The sequence below is a fragment of the Taudactylus pleione genome, unplaced genomic scaffold (assembly GCF_031769625.1).
Source record: "Taudactylus pleione unplaced genomic scaffold, aTauple2 ptg000959l, whole genome shotgun sequence".
In the NCBI taxonomy this organism is placed as follows: Eukaryota; Metazoa; Chordata; class Amphibia; order Anura; family Myobatrachidae; genus Taudactylus; species Taudactylus pleione.
Genome location: NW_028285360.1, coordinates 645,457 through 658,577, shown reverse-complemented (window position 1 = coordinate 658,577; position 13,121 = coordinate 645,457). Strand labels below are relative to the sequence as shown.

Sequence of the window (13,121 nt, the reverse complement as noted above, 5' to 3'; positions counted from 1 at the left end):
GGTTGTGCAGATCGTACAGTGTGTACGTAACTTTAAGCCGCATACACATCGGACAATGTGCTATTTGAACGATATTGGTGAAAGATTTCCCTTGAACTTTCTGTAGTGCAGGACAAACGATATTGGGTGTACGGTATGCAATCGGGAAGCCGACTGCCTAAATACCGGCAGCCGGCTTCCCGACTGTCATATCCCGGCAAGGGTAAATTGCCGGGCGTCTAGATGTAGACGCCCACATTTCCCCAACGGCAGGAGACCGGCGCCCGGCATCCCGATCGTAGTGATGCCGGGCGCCGCGAGAGGACAGCCGCGGGGGGGAGGGTTGAGTTTAGGGCTCCCGGGGGGGACTTAGGGTTAGGCACCCCCCCGGGTTTAGGCAGCGGGGAAGGGGGTGGTTAGGGTTAGGCACTTAGAGGGGGGATTAGGGTTAGGCACTTGGGGGGGAAGTTAGGGTTAGGCACCTCTAAGGAGGGTTAGGGGGGTTAGGTTAGTAGATATCCACGATCGGGATTTCCAGTGCTGTCGGGCTTCTGCTGCTCCAAACTCTGCTCATGTTAGACAGCCGCTGACGGGAATCGAACCGCCGGCCATGCGGCCGGCGGTATTTCATACCCATTCCGGGTGTACACACTGATAGATAGATATCTTTCAGTGAAGTCATCCTGCCACATCTCTGAACAGGCAATTCTTGATGATATCGTCCAAATTGGCCTGCATGTACAGATGACCAAATATATAATTATCGTCCAGCAGGAGCGTGTATCATTGGTTGTTCATTGCATACACACGGAACGATATGAACAATATACCGTTCAAAGATATTGTCTCGTGTGCATGCCCCTTAAGAGACATATTTATCACAATCCGCATCACAGATGTGGATGGGATGTGATAAATTTGCTGAAAAGCGAAATGCGATATTTGAATACATTGCAAGGATGTATCAAATGTTGCTTGTAGGGACAGAGAAAAAGCTCTGTCCCTGTGAATCTCTCCCCCGCACTTCTCAAAGCATTTTCACAAAAAAAAGTGTGACCGTACATGCACCGTCTGCTACCTACCACCCTACTTGGGACTGCCCCTCCCTTTGCATGCGTGTGCAATCCCCCCCCCCTCTCCCCTGTTAAGCTAACACTTACCTGCAGGGCCGCAGCTAGGGTGTGCGGCCTGTGCCATCTGTGCATCACAGGTCAAGGGGCGATGTTTGGGCCTGTCAAATTTCTGTTTATTATCATTCTCACTTGTAGCTTCCTCTTATTTCATCCCCAGCATCTCCTGACCTCCCCTATCTCTTCCCTGGCCCTTCCCCATGAGGCCATTCCCCTTTTTGTGGGTGCATTATGTCCCTTTGAAAAATGAGGGGGCGCCAATGCTCTTTCTGGCACAGGGCACCAAAATGTCTAGTTACGGCTCTGCTTACCTGCATGGTGATCAGTGATCCGGTGAGCTCCTCTGTGACTCTGGTCAGCTGATCGCCGGGCTCATAGTCTGTGATCCCAGTTAGCTGATCTGAGCAGGGGCGCCAAGAGGGGGGGGAGCGGGTACAGATTACCCAGGTCCGGGCTTCCTGAAGGGCCTGGTTCCGGCGTGTGCTGAGCTGCGGTGGGAGACAGCTCGTGGCTGCTGAGCAGCAGCCACAGTAGTCTCCTATGCCTGTAGGGGGGAGCGATCACACTGATCGCGCCCCCCCTGGCTTGAAGCAGGACTGAGGGGTCTCAGAGCGAACGCCCTCCCCAGCGCACAGCGACTCTTCGCGGCGCTGCAAAACTTTTTTTTTTTTTTTCGGGAAAGGGGCATGGCCATGCCTCCCGTGATTAGGCCACGCCCCCTGTTACCCAGGCCCACCGTCGCTCTTGGCGGGCCTGGATCTGTGCTGTGCCATCATCTTAAGGCCCCCATACATCAGCAATTGATTGCAGCAATCGCGCAATTTGCAATTGATTGTGTATAAAAATCTTTCCCTTTTTCAATCGATTGCAGATTGCAGAATTGCCACAATCGATTGAAAAAGGGAAAGATTTTTATACACAATTGATTGCAAATTGCATGATTGCTGCAATCAATTGCTGATGTATGGGGGCCTTTCGTTTACAGCACAGAGCAGCTGACCGGCTGGCTACAGGAGATGTTGCTCATGGGGCCTCTCAATGAGGACCACTAAAGGATTGGATATATTTTTTATTTAGCAAAATCATTTATCACACTTTTGGCATATTAGACTGTAATGAGTTATTTTAAATCAATTGCACAACACTTTAATGCATTAGTTGTCACAGATCTATGTGTTAAGCATGTCTGAGATTGGTGAAAAGTAATAATCTTGCAAACATCTGAGGATAAACAAGATTGTGGAATTAGAGAGGTAAATATGGGTAATAGCATATGGGTAGCAAGTGTCAAGATTCTGGATTGCACACAAATAGTTGAAAGTCACGACTTATGGTAGAAAACACAGGGCAGTCCACTGGTTACATGTTTTGCTGATATACAGGACAGCCTAGTCAGGAAAAAGGTTTACAAATACCAAGCTCTCTGGAACTGCAGCTGTGTGACATGGTGGAATTATACAATGATCTGGCACAAACTGCTGGGAGATCCAGGGATTTAAAAGCCAAACACAGGTGCAGCTCTTTGCGTGCTAGAGGAAGAGATTAACTATTTCATAGCTAAAATGCATAAATCAAGCACACAGCAGCACCAGAATACCAAGTCCGAAAGTGACAATTCTCAGTTAAGAGGAATAAGCCCAGGGGAGTGTCAGAAGATGTAGTGGCAGGAACGGAGCATTTACATTATTATGAAAATTCCCTGGGCCCCCACACCCTCCTTTTACTTCATGTTCACGTCTCTTCGAGTTAACCATGATTATCCTCGGGTACTGACAGTCTATGTAGACTTCATGACTTCAGCTGACTGTTGTGAGCTGATAGCTGAGTTTAACGCGAGTTTGCATTCTGAGAGTGAGGCTCCAGAACCTAGAGAACCCGTAAGGAGAGAGAGAGAGAAGCTGAATGCACACAAACATGACATAGGGGGGCATATTTATAAAGTTGAAATTGTGGGAAATCCCCTTAAAAGACCCATTTTCAGAGGGTCCCTGCAAAATCTAAATATCCTCAGAATATAAAATAGAGAGACCGTAGCAGATATCTCCAATATCTTCATATGTCCCTCCATTTTCAGCTGTGAAGAATTCTGGAGCTTGGCCCCAGCAGTTAATGCCTTGTGAAGATGGCCTAATGTATCGCCAATATCCCTCTCCATCATTCCCCTATGATACATGTGCCGGCCAACAGCCATGCATGCGCAGTAGCCACGGAGGAAGCCAGGACGTGCTCTTATCGGAGTCTGTATCCCAGCAAAAGCTTCCTACTAAATTCATATAAATATATTCATTTTCATGTTATGAATTCAGGCAAAAATGATTACATCCACATTAATAATGCAGAGTTGATAAATATAAATACACACTTCTTATACCATGTGTATCCTGTTATCGTATATATAAAATTAATTGGTCTATTTGTTTGTTTGTTTGTCTGGTTATGCATTCGGACACCCCTGCACCGATTGGGATGATACCAACACAAGGTGGGACAGTTGGATCCTGGCCAGGTTTTAGTGGGTTAGGGTCTCGGTCGGACTTCCCATTGGTGTACGCTGGGCAGAACTTCGACCCGGGGACGCTGGGCAGAACTGTGACCCAGGGAGCCAATTCTGGTATGCTACCAGCTGGTCAAGAAAGTCACATTGTGGAGACTTTAAGAGAAAAAATTTAATTATAAGACCTAGGTTCTGCATATCTCCTACTGGGTATAAGGATTTAGCAAAATCTAAAAGCTGGAATTACCAGTATACTGTAGATCAGCAAACTATATTGAAACTGTACTACTGAAATACGGTATGTCAGATGCAAAACCAGTGTATACTCCTGCCAACAAAAGTACAAAGCTAACTAGAAGTATGTCACCAACTACAGAATCTGCAATAGAGAGATGAGAGCTATCCCATACCAAAATGCAACAGGCAGTCTGAAGCCACCCAGACACCACACATGCAGTTTTCACTGAATCCCTGGCCAGTGCGGGGTTGGTTGTATAAAAAAGATATAAAATAATATTGTCTTTATTGGAGGACTAGAGGTCCCAGCAAGCCTCCCCCGCATTCTGGTTCTTGAAGAACCACAAGTACCAGCATGTCGGGCATTAAGGGCTCAATGGTACCTCTAGTTCACCTGTAAATGAAATATTTGAAAAAATGACAAGATGCACACACCGTATGTTGTATATTTTTAATACACATACATTCACTCACTCACTTTACATACTTACCTTGTCCCTAGCGGCGGTCTGTCGCCATTTCCAGTAGAATCAGTGATGGTTCTAGGGGCGGGCTAACAGGGCAGTCACCCTGAGCGCCGGCCCCTAGAGGGCACCACTGAGTCCCCAGGAGAGAGGCAAAAAAAAAAAATCTCTGAAAAAAAGAAAACCCAGCGACGCTTCCCCCCCTGCTAGACGCCGCAGCAGGGAGGCTGCATTTGCCAGGCGTCCACTGATATTTGTTATCAGCAGGCACCTGGCTCCCTCCCTGCAACGGCAGCCGAAAGCCAGAGCTCACTCCTGAGCTCTGGCTTCCGGCAGAGAGCACTATGGGAGGGACGTCATGACGTCTCTCCCATAGATACGTGGTGGAGCCGCGGTCGGACCAGACGGCAGCAGACTCAGGAGCAGGGCTTAAGGTAAGTATTGTGTTTGTATTGTAATTTTTTTTTTTCAGAAGCACCAGCACTGGGGGCATGGCTACAGGGGACATGGCTATAGGGGGGAATTACTACTGGGGGCATGGCTATAGGGGAGCATTACTACTGGGGGCATGGCTATAAGGGGCATTATTACTGGGGGCATGGCTATAGGGGGGCATTACTACTGGGGGCATGGCTATAAGGGGCATTACTACTGGGGGCATGACTATAAGGGGCATGGTTATAGGGGGGCATTACTACTGGGGGCATGGCTATAAGCGGCATTACTACTGGGGGCATGGCTATAAGGGGCATTACTACTGGGGGCATGGCTATAGGGGGGCATTACTACTGGGGGCATGGCTATAAGGGGCATTACTACTGAGGGAAATGGCTATAGGGGCATTACTACTGGGGGCATAGCTATAGGGGGACATTACAACAGGGGGCACATCTATAGGGGGGCACTACTATAGGGGACATTACCAATGGGGGCATTACCACTGCGGGCACTACTGAGGGCACTGCATGTGGGGTACCACTACTGGGGTCATTGTGTAAGGGGCACTACTACTGTGGGCATTGTATTAGGGCACTACTACTGTGGGCCTTGTGTATAAGGGGCACTAATTTGGGCATTGTGCAAAAGGGACGCTGCTGTGTGTCATAACATGAATAAGGGACTTCTGTGTGGCGTAATTCGAATTGGGGATTATGTATTATAAAGGGAATTACAGTGTATGGCGCAGTGTATTATACAGGGCATTACTGTGTGTGGCATAATGTGTTATAAAGGGCATCACTGCGTGTGGCATAATGTGTTATACAGGGCATTACTACATGTGGCATAATGTGTTATAAAGGGCATTACTATGTAAGACACACTGTGTAAGGTGCATTACTGCACATGGCAATTATTCGCCACGAGGGGAGAGCTTGGGGGAAGCCCAGCACGTTCGTAAGTGCTGGGCACGCCCCACAGTGTGATGAATTGGGGGTGTTCCGCAAAGACATGCCCCCTTTCCGGAAGCGCAGAGGAACGCCATCTAAACAAAGTGTTTTTGTTGTTTTTTTCCGGGGGGGTTGGGGGGGGGGGTGCAACTGGGAACTTTCGCCCTGAGCGCCACAATGTCCAGAACTGGCCCTGAGTAGAATCCACAATCGGTACCTGTAAAAAAAAAACATTCTCACCCATCCCTTGGTTCCTATTACATTGTGCAAGTTGTATGTTTTCCATGGGAACACATCTGGATGTGAGTTTGCAGTATGGAAGTATGGAAAATACGAGAAACATGCAGGTTTGCATGCATGTTCTCTCACCCTACTACATGTGCGAGTTCTGAAAATGTGTGAGTTTAGCGCTAATTGGGGGAGCAGATGAAGACGACAGAAGTTCTTATACTGGATACCTAGTTGAATTATCAGGCGCAGTGATACACTGGTCAAGTAAGAAACAACCAACAGTTGGTTTATCTTCAACAGAAGCAGAATATATGGTGTTGACTGAAACAGCAAAAGAGGCACTTTGGATTAAAAGTACTTTAAAAGAACTAAAAAATGTAAACCTTAAAGATGCTCCCAATATTCTATGCAACAATAAAGGTGCTATAGACTTGTCTGCTAGTACGAAGCACAGAACGGGCCCTAACCAATTTGGTGTCCTAGGCAAAATTTTGACTGGTGCCCCCTAGCAGATAATCCCACCACCAGTCTTAGTGTTTATATGCAGACGCCAAAAATAACACACTGGTTTATAAGCAGCAGAGGCCGCGGGGAGGGGGGCGGCCAGAAGACAGATGATGGTTGTTCAGTGTGTATAAACAACCATCAGACTGTGGAGCTGAAAAAGTGTGTGTATGCTTCCAGGAGCTCTCCTAGACTCTGCGGGCAGTAGACTAACCACCCGTATGATGCCCACATACTCAGTGAGATTATAGCTTCACCCTACCCCTGTATCACAAATCACCACTTTGCATAGCGTGGGACTGGGCCCCGATGTGATTTTCTGTGCTATGTCCCCTGCTACTCCCATCACTGCCTAAACATCTGGATATCCTGGAAAAAACTATTTCAAAGTCGGCATGCTTAGAAGTAGTTAGTAAAATCATGAACTGATTGCGGAAGGGGACTGTCGAAGTCAAATAATTGGTTATGATCGCACACAATTATTATCTGACGACCTAATCATCTATAGTCTGACGATGCGTTTCCACGACGCTACTTTGCGTCGCGCAAACCGATGCGCTAAACTGCGTATTCACAACACACATACACTGATGCACATAATGCACACACATATAAATGTATATATACTTATATACACGATGCTCATATGCATACGCACATACACATGGACGCTCATTTGTATATAGTTGCTATTTCAGTACACAGACGCACATATGCGGACGCATATGTGCAAGATGGTTCCCATTCACAATAGTTACTATTAAAGGTATTATTGACTAATAATTATGATGTAATATGTACTTAAACAAGATCTAAGGTTAAGAGCATAGTGGACATGTCATGTTTGGTATCATACTAATTCCCTGTTATTTGCAGACTCCCGTTCCTATCGGCAAAGGAGTCGCATCTTGCGTCCGCTAGTTATGGATGTTAGGGAGTTATTGCATTGAATGTTAGTATCTATATGCAGTGTTGTAGCTAGTATTAACCAGTTGTTCAGCGGGAAACTACACAAAGAAACCGTTGGAGAACTGAGACATGCCCCTGATGACACCGTATGAATCAACCAATGACAAGACAATCCAGAAGCAAGAACTAATGGAAACCTGTAAACTAGTTCCTTTGTTAACATAGAACTCTGTAAGGTATATAAACTGCGTCCCAATCCTAGTGTTCAGACATCCTCTTTGATGATCACAGACCTCTGGATTGATGACTGTATACTGGGACCAGTGCGCATGCGTATGTATCGGCTTGTACTATTATTGATTGCTTTTTACTCTAGTTGTTAAATCTTTCACTATGTTACTTTTTCATTACATAAATAACTTTTTGTGCTTTGGAACCACACGATTGGACTGGAAAACAGTTCTTTCTTAAGCGACTTGCAGCACTAAATAGCGACTATTAGGAATCAATAGGACATAGAAGATAGCTGATTGCCAGAGGTTAGAAGACAAGGTGGAAATTGTAGTAAGATTTATTTTGTTAGTACTTTTGCAGGTAGCCAGTCTGTTTGGTGTAACGTGGTAGAGTCTTGGGTCAGCAGACATGGTTTGTAGTGACTTAAGCTGCTTTGTCTACTGTTGAAGTATACTGTGGTAGAAAGTTAGCCAGATAAGAGCTGGACAATGTACAGAAGTATTAGGAGAGAAGAGTAGTTTTATTGAATATAGAAACATAGAATTTAAGGCAGATAATAACCACTTGGTCCATCTAATCTGCCCCTTTTTTAATCTTATGGTAACCTCAAACACTATTTGATTCTTAGTAGTTTGTAAGGATATCCTTATTGTCTATTCCATGCATTAAATAAGCCAGAAAAAGAGGAATGTTAGTGGCGATAAGTGGATGGCTGGAAGAATTTGAAGTTTGAGGTGAATATGAGGTTTTTGGGTGGATAGAAGAGAGTGAGCAGGAAGTATAGATTACATTGGGCCTGAGTGAGATGCCGTCAGCAATGTTTAGAAGGAGCAGGGTGATAAAGAGGAATGTGATAATTATTTGTGGGTGTGAGGTTTGTTTCTGTTTGTGTCGGTAGGGGCGTGAGTTGGATGCAAGATACAGAATAGTTAATGGGTGCAGAGAAGCAAAGAGGGAAGGAGAGAGAGAGAGAGAGAGAGAGAGAGAGGGAGGGAGGTAAATAAAGATGGCAGAGGGAGAACAGTGTGCTTGAGAGAAGATGAATTTGGAGAGAAGTGTTGTGAAAGTATATAGAACAATAGAGAAGACAAATTGAGTTGGTATATGCTGAGGTTAGTTAGGGTATCCATATTGTGCAGGCCAGTGGAGACTCCTTTGCCAGTCCTGATTGGGATAATGGAAGAGTTAAAATAAATTATTTTGTAGATACAATATTATATATTACAAAATCAAATTTGGGCTACAAAATATATATATGATACCTGTTGTGGTGGCTACAGATGTACGACTAGTTAATAGAATAATACTAAATAAATTCTGTTAGCTGCCATGTTTTCCTTATACAACTGATATTGTAGAAACAAATTACTGTTCACAAATGGTTACTCATATAGATGTATCAAACCTTGGAGAGAGATAAAGTGGACAGAGATAAAGTATAACCCAATCATCTACTGTTATTTTTCAAATACAGCCTGTAAAATGATAGATATAAGCTAATTGGTTGGTACTTTATCTCTCTCCTTTTTAACTCTCTACAGGGATTGATACATCTCCCCCTTTTCCTTTACATCTACAAATCTTTTCTCGTTGAAAAACATTCCCCCTTCCCATCTTACTGTAGTTTTCACTGTATGCTTCGTTTGTTGTTCATCTGCTCCCCTATCCCATCCCTTTATCTAATTACCTTCTTTACCTTTGGATGGCCTTCAAATTATCCAGTCTGCTTGACATTAAACTTTGGCTAACATTCAACTCTTTCATTAACCACTCCAGGTCAGCCAGTAAAGGCCTCTCACACAAATCCTTTCCAATGTTTCTAAGTCTGGTTTTATGTAGGAATGACAGGTCTCTGCATTGGAGAAAGCAGCTTCTATTTTGCAACACAACTAAAATAAATCTGGCGGATGACAAAGATATGGCTACAGTAAGCTTAGTTAGCATAGAATGTATTTGGAAATGTATTTGGAGAAAGCAAGACAGACACTTTAATTCAATAAATAGATTTCTTGACAAAAAAATAATTAGTCATGTGTAATCCCATTTTTCTTTTTCTTTATTAAAACCCCTGTATACAGTATGTGAGGTAATGTATTTATTTCAAGTATAGTTGCCAACTCTCCCTAATTCCCAGGATAGTCCTGGGTTTTAAACATTTGTTCACAGATTTGTTTGTCCCTGTTTCTCAGCATTGACCAACTGCACAAACAAATCCTATTTTTCTTCCCGATGGTTTGCGTACAACTCCGATGTTAGATCTGCGTATGCGCAGGATCTATACTGCGCATGGGCAGATCTTTGTTGCTCGCTCTCAGGACCAGTTATGTGCAGTGAGGTAAATGGCTGGGGGGGCACTGGCTAGTATCAGAGCCAGATTTACACATACATATATGACCCGAGGGTTGTTGTGGGCATTATACAAAGGTGCAGCAGTATATAGTTCTGGAAATTTGAAGTATTTTGATCAGGGATGTGCAGGAAAGGTAGACAGGGGAGGCAGTGCCTCACCTGTCATACACATTTTACTCCAGAGTTTTGACTATAAGGGGTAAATTTACGAAGACTCGAGTCTGGGAGAGTTTGATTTTTTTTCAACTCGATTAGCTATGCCGAAACTCAGGTGATTTGAGGCTCCTGAAACTCTCAAATTTTACCAAGAAGTGAGTTTAGCTGAGAGTGAGATGTCCGATGGTGAAGCAGAATGAGATATCTCCCCCGAGTAGCAGGTTTTGCAGGAGATTACTCACCCAATATTGCAGTGTCTTCTCTCTGCCAAACTCTCCCGAGCAAGTAGCCTGCACATAACAATGAGATGTGTAAGCTGCTTGTGTTCTAGCCTGTCAAAAAATTGGTTAAAAGTTTAAAAAAAAAATTACATAGGCCCCCCCCCCTAAAGCATAACCAGCCCCGGACTTGCCAGCCAGTCCTGGTTCTTAAAATTACATGGAGAAAAAATGTACCAAGTACCAACATGCGAGGAAGGCTTGCTGGGACTGGTAGTTCCACTGTAAAGACAATGTTGATAATTCTATTTTTAACACTACATACACTATCTTCCCGCCACCCACCGCCCAGGGGTGGTGGGGATAGCCCCGGGCTATCAGCCTAGGACAGGGGTGCCCTGGAGAGGGGGACCACTTTATTGGGTGGGTCCCCAACTCCACAGGGATACCTGGCCTGGGCTTAGTGGTCAGGGCTGATGCTGCGGCTGGGGGGGCCCGGTGAAAGGGCTCCAGTGGCTGTGGCATCAGTCCCCCGCTAGAAAGGGACGGAGCTGGTTTTAAATATAGGGGGAACCTCATGCAATTTTTTTTCCCCTTTACTTAAAACTGGGTCTGGCCCTGCTGCCTGGTGCTGGTTCTTAAATTACAGTGGGACCCTACACATTTTTTTCCATGTAATTTTAAGAACCAGGACTGGCTGGCAAGTCCAGGGCTGGTTATGCTTTAGGGGGGGACCCTATGTAATTTAAAAAAAAAAACTTTTAACCTTTTTTTCTATTTACAGGCAGAAACATACATGGATCACAGTGATCTGTGTATGTTTCTGCCAAATTCGCAGATCACAGGCAGGTGAATTTTTACAGGAGAGTTCTCTCTTCTCATGAGAGTTTAGAAACTCTCTGCTTGGTAAATTCCCGAATCCTATCTTCACCAGTGAAAAGGTTCTCGAGTTTTGCCGATGGTGAATTGAAGAGAGTTTGCTAACTCTCCAGTATTTTCCCGTAGCAAAGGAGATTTCTCTCCCGAGTTTAACATTAGTAAATTTGTGAGTGGGAAAAATGCCCAAACTCTCCCAGACTCGATTATTAGTGAATTTACCCTTAAAAATGATTAGAATACACAGAAATATTTTCTTTTAATTTTTCTTAGAATTTGTATAGTCAAAACTTTGGAGTATGGCAGGAAAGGCTCTGCCTCACCTGACAGTGTATCACTGCTCAGGACAGATCCTGCACATGCGCAGATCTAACGTCGGAGTATACACAAAGCATCGGGTTTGCGTACAACTCTGAATCAGGCCCTATGTGTGGTTATTCCAATTTCTAATTGCATGTTTTATGGAGTATATATTTTGAACATTAAGAATAATTTACATGCTCGTAAAGACCACTCCATACTGCGCATTCAAATCTAACTAAGGCCCTGATTCAGAGCCGGACGCCCTGACAGAGCGCTCGCTCTGAATCAGGGCCGTCCCTCTTAGTCTTTGGAGTGGCCTCCTGGCCGCTCGCATAGCTATGGGTGACCACCCACAGCAATAGTGAGCGGCTAAAATGATGGTCGCGATGGTCAAGACCATCGCGACCATCGTGCTTGCGACGAGACCCTTGCGGTAGGGTCTCGTTGCCGCAAGCCCTGGAGTGCTTTTGGCTCTATCAGAACCAAAAGCACTCCCACTGAGATCACTAGTGATGTCAGTGGGGCCGGCCCCAGACGGTAGGCGTTCCCATGGGAACGCCTCCGTCTGGGCAGCCACGCCCCCGGCATGCCCACCAAAGGGGGCGTGCTGTCAATCACCATCGACAGCACGCCCCCTTTTGTGCGAGACCCATAACAACGGCTTGGCCGTCATTATTCGGGTCTCGCGCATGCGCACGACGGAGCCGCCTCCGTCGTGCGCATGCACACTTGGGCAACATCGACCCGCTTGCGAGTGCTCAGTGCTCGCGAGCGGGTCTGAATCAGGCCCTAAGTAAGCAGGTGACCTAAAGGGTTCTCCACAAACCCTGAATCACTACACACCGTTTTTGTTTCTTTCATTTTGTTTATTTTTATATTATTGTGACAATATTACACTGTCATTGTTTTCCCTTTATCGCCAAAGACACATCTACTGTGCAATAGCGTCCAACGTTGAATCAGGAACATAGGGCCTGATTCAGAGCTGGATGCTCTGACAGAGCGCTCGCTCTGAATCAGGGCCGGCCTTCTGTTTTTTTAGAGCGGCCTCCTGGCTGCTCGCATAGCTGTGGGTTACCACCCTCAGCTATAGCGAGCGGCCATGATGATGGTCGCGATGGTCAAGACCATCATGACCATCGGGCTTGCGACGAGACCCTTGTGGTAGGGTCTCGTTGCCGCAAGCCCAAGAGTGCTTTCAGCTCTAACAGAGCCGAAAGCACTCCCACTGACATCACTTGTGATGTCAGTGAGGCTGGCCCCAGACGGTAGGCGTTCCCATGGGAACGCCTCCATCTGGGCAGCCACGCCCCTGGCCCGCCCACCAAAGGGGGCGTGCTATCACTCAACATCGACAGCACGCCCCCTTTGGTACGAGACCCGGAGCGACGGTTTGCCCGTCGCTATCCGGATCTCGCGCATGCGCACGACGGAGCCTGCTCCGTCGAGCGCATGCGCACTGGGCCACCATCGACCCGCTTACAAGCGCGCATAGCGCTCACGAGCGGGTCCAAATCAGGCCCATAGTGCATTATCAGGAATCATGTTAATGAAGAATAAAAACAATATAAAACGATAGGGAAGCATATTGGAAGGAATCACCCTTTTAAAGGATTGGTGGTGTAATTAAAGATAGGAGGTTCTGGACC

At 45.8% G+C, this 13,121-nt stretch overlaps 1 protein-coding gene across 1 annotated transcript in view; it reads right to left on the bottom strand.

Annotated features, from left to right (window-relative positions):
- Positions 1–2,213: 2,213 nt before the first annotated feature.
- Positions 2,214–13,121, bottom strand: part of LOC148473160 (arf-GAP with SH3 domain, ANK repeat and PH domain-containing protein 3-like) — a 76,837-nt gene continuing 65,929 nt past the window's right edge. The window contains exon 26 of the transcript XR_015872990.1: positions 2,214–2,975. The gene's annotated coding sequence lies outside the window, so the exon portion shown is untranslated. The remainder of the gene's footprint in view (positions 2,976–13,121) is intronic.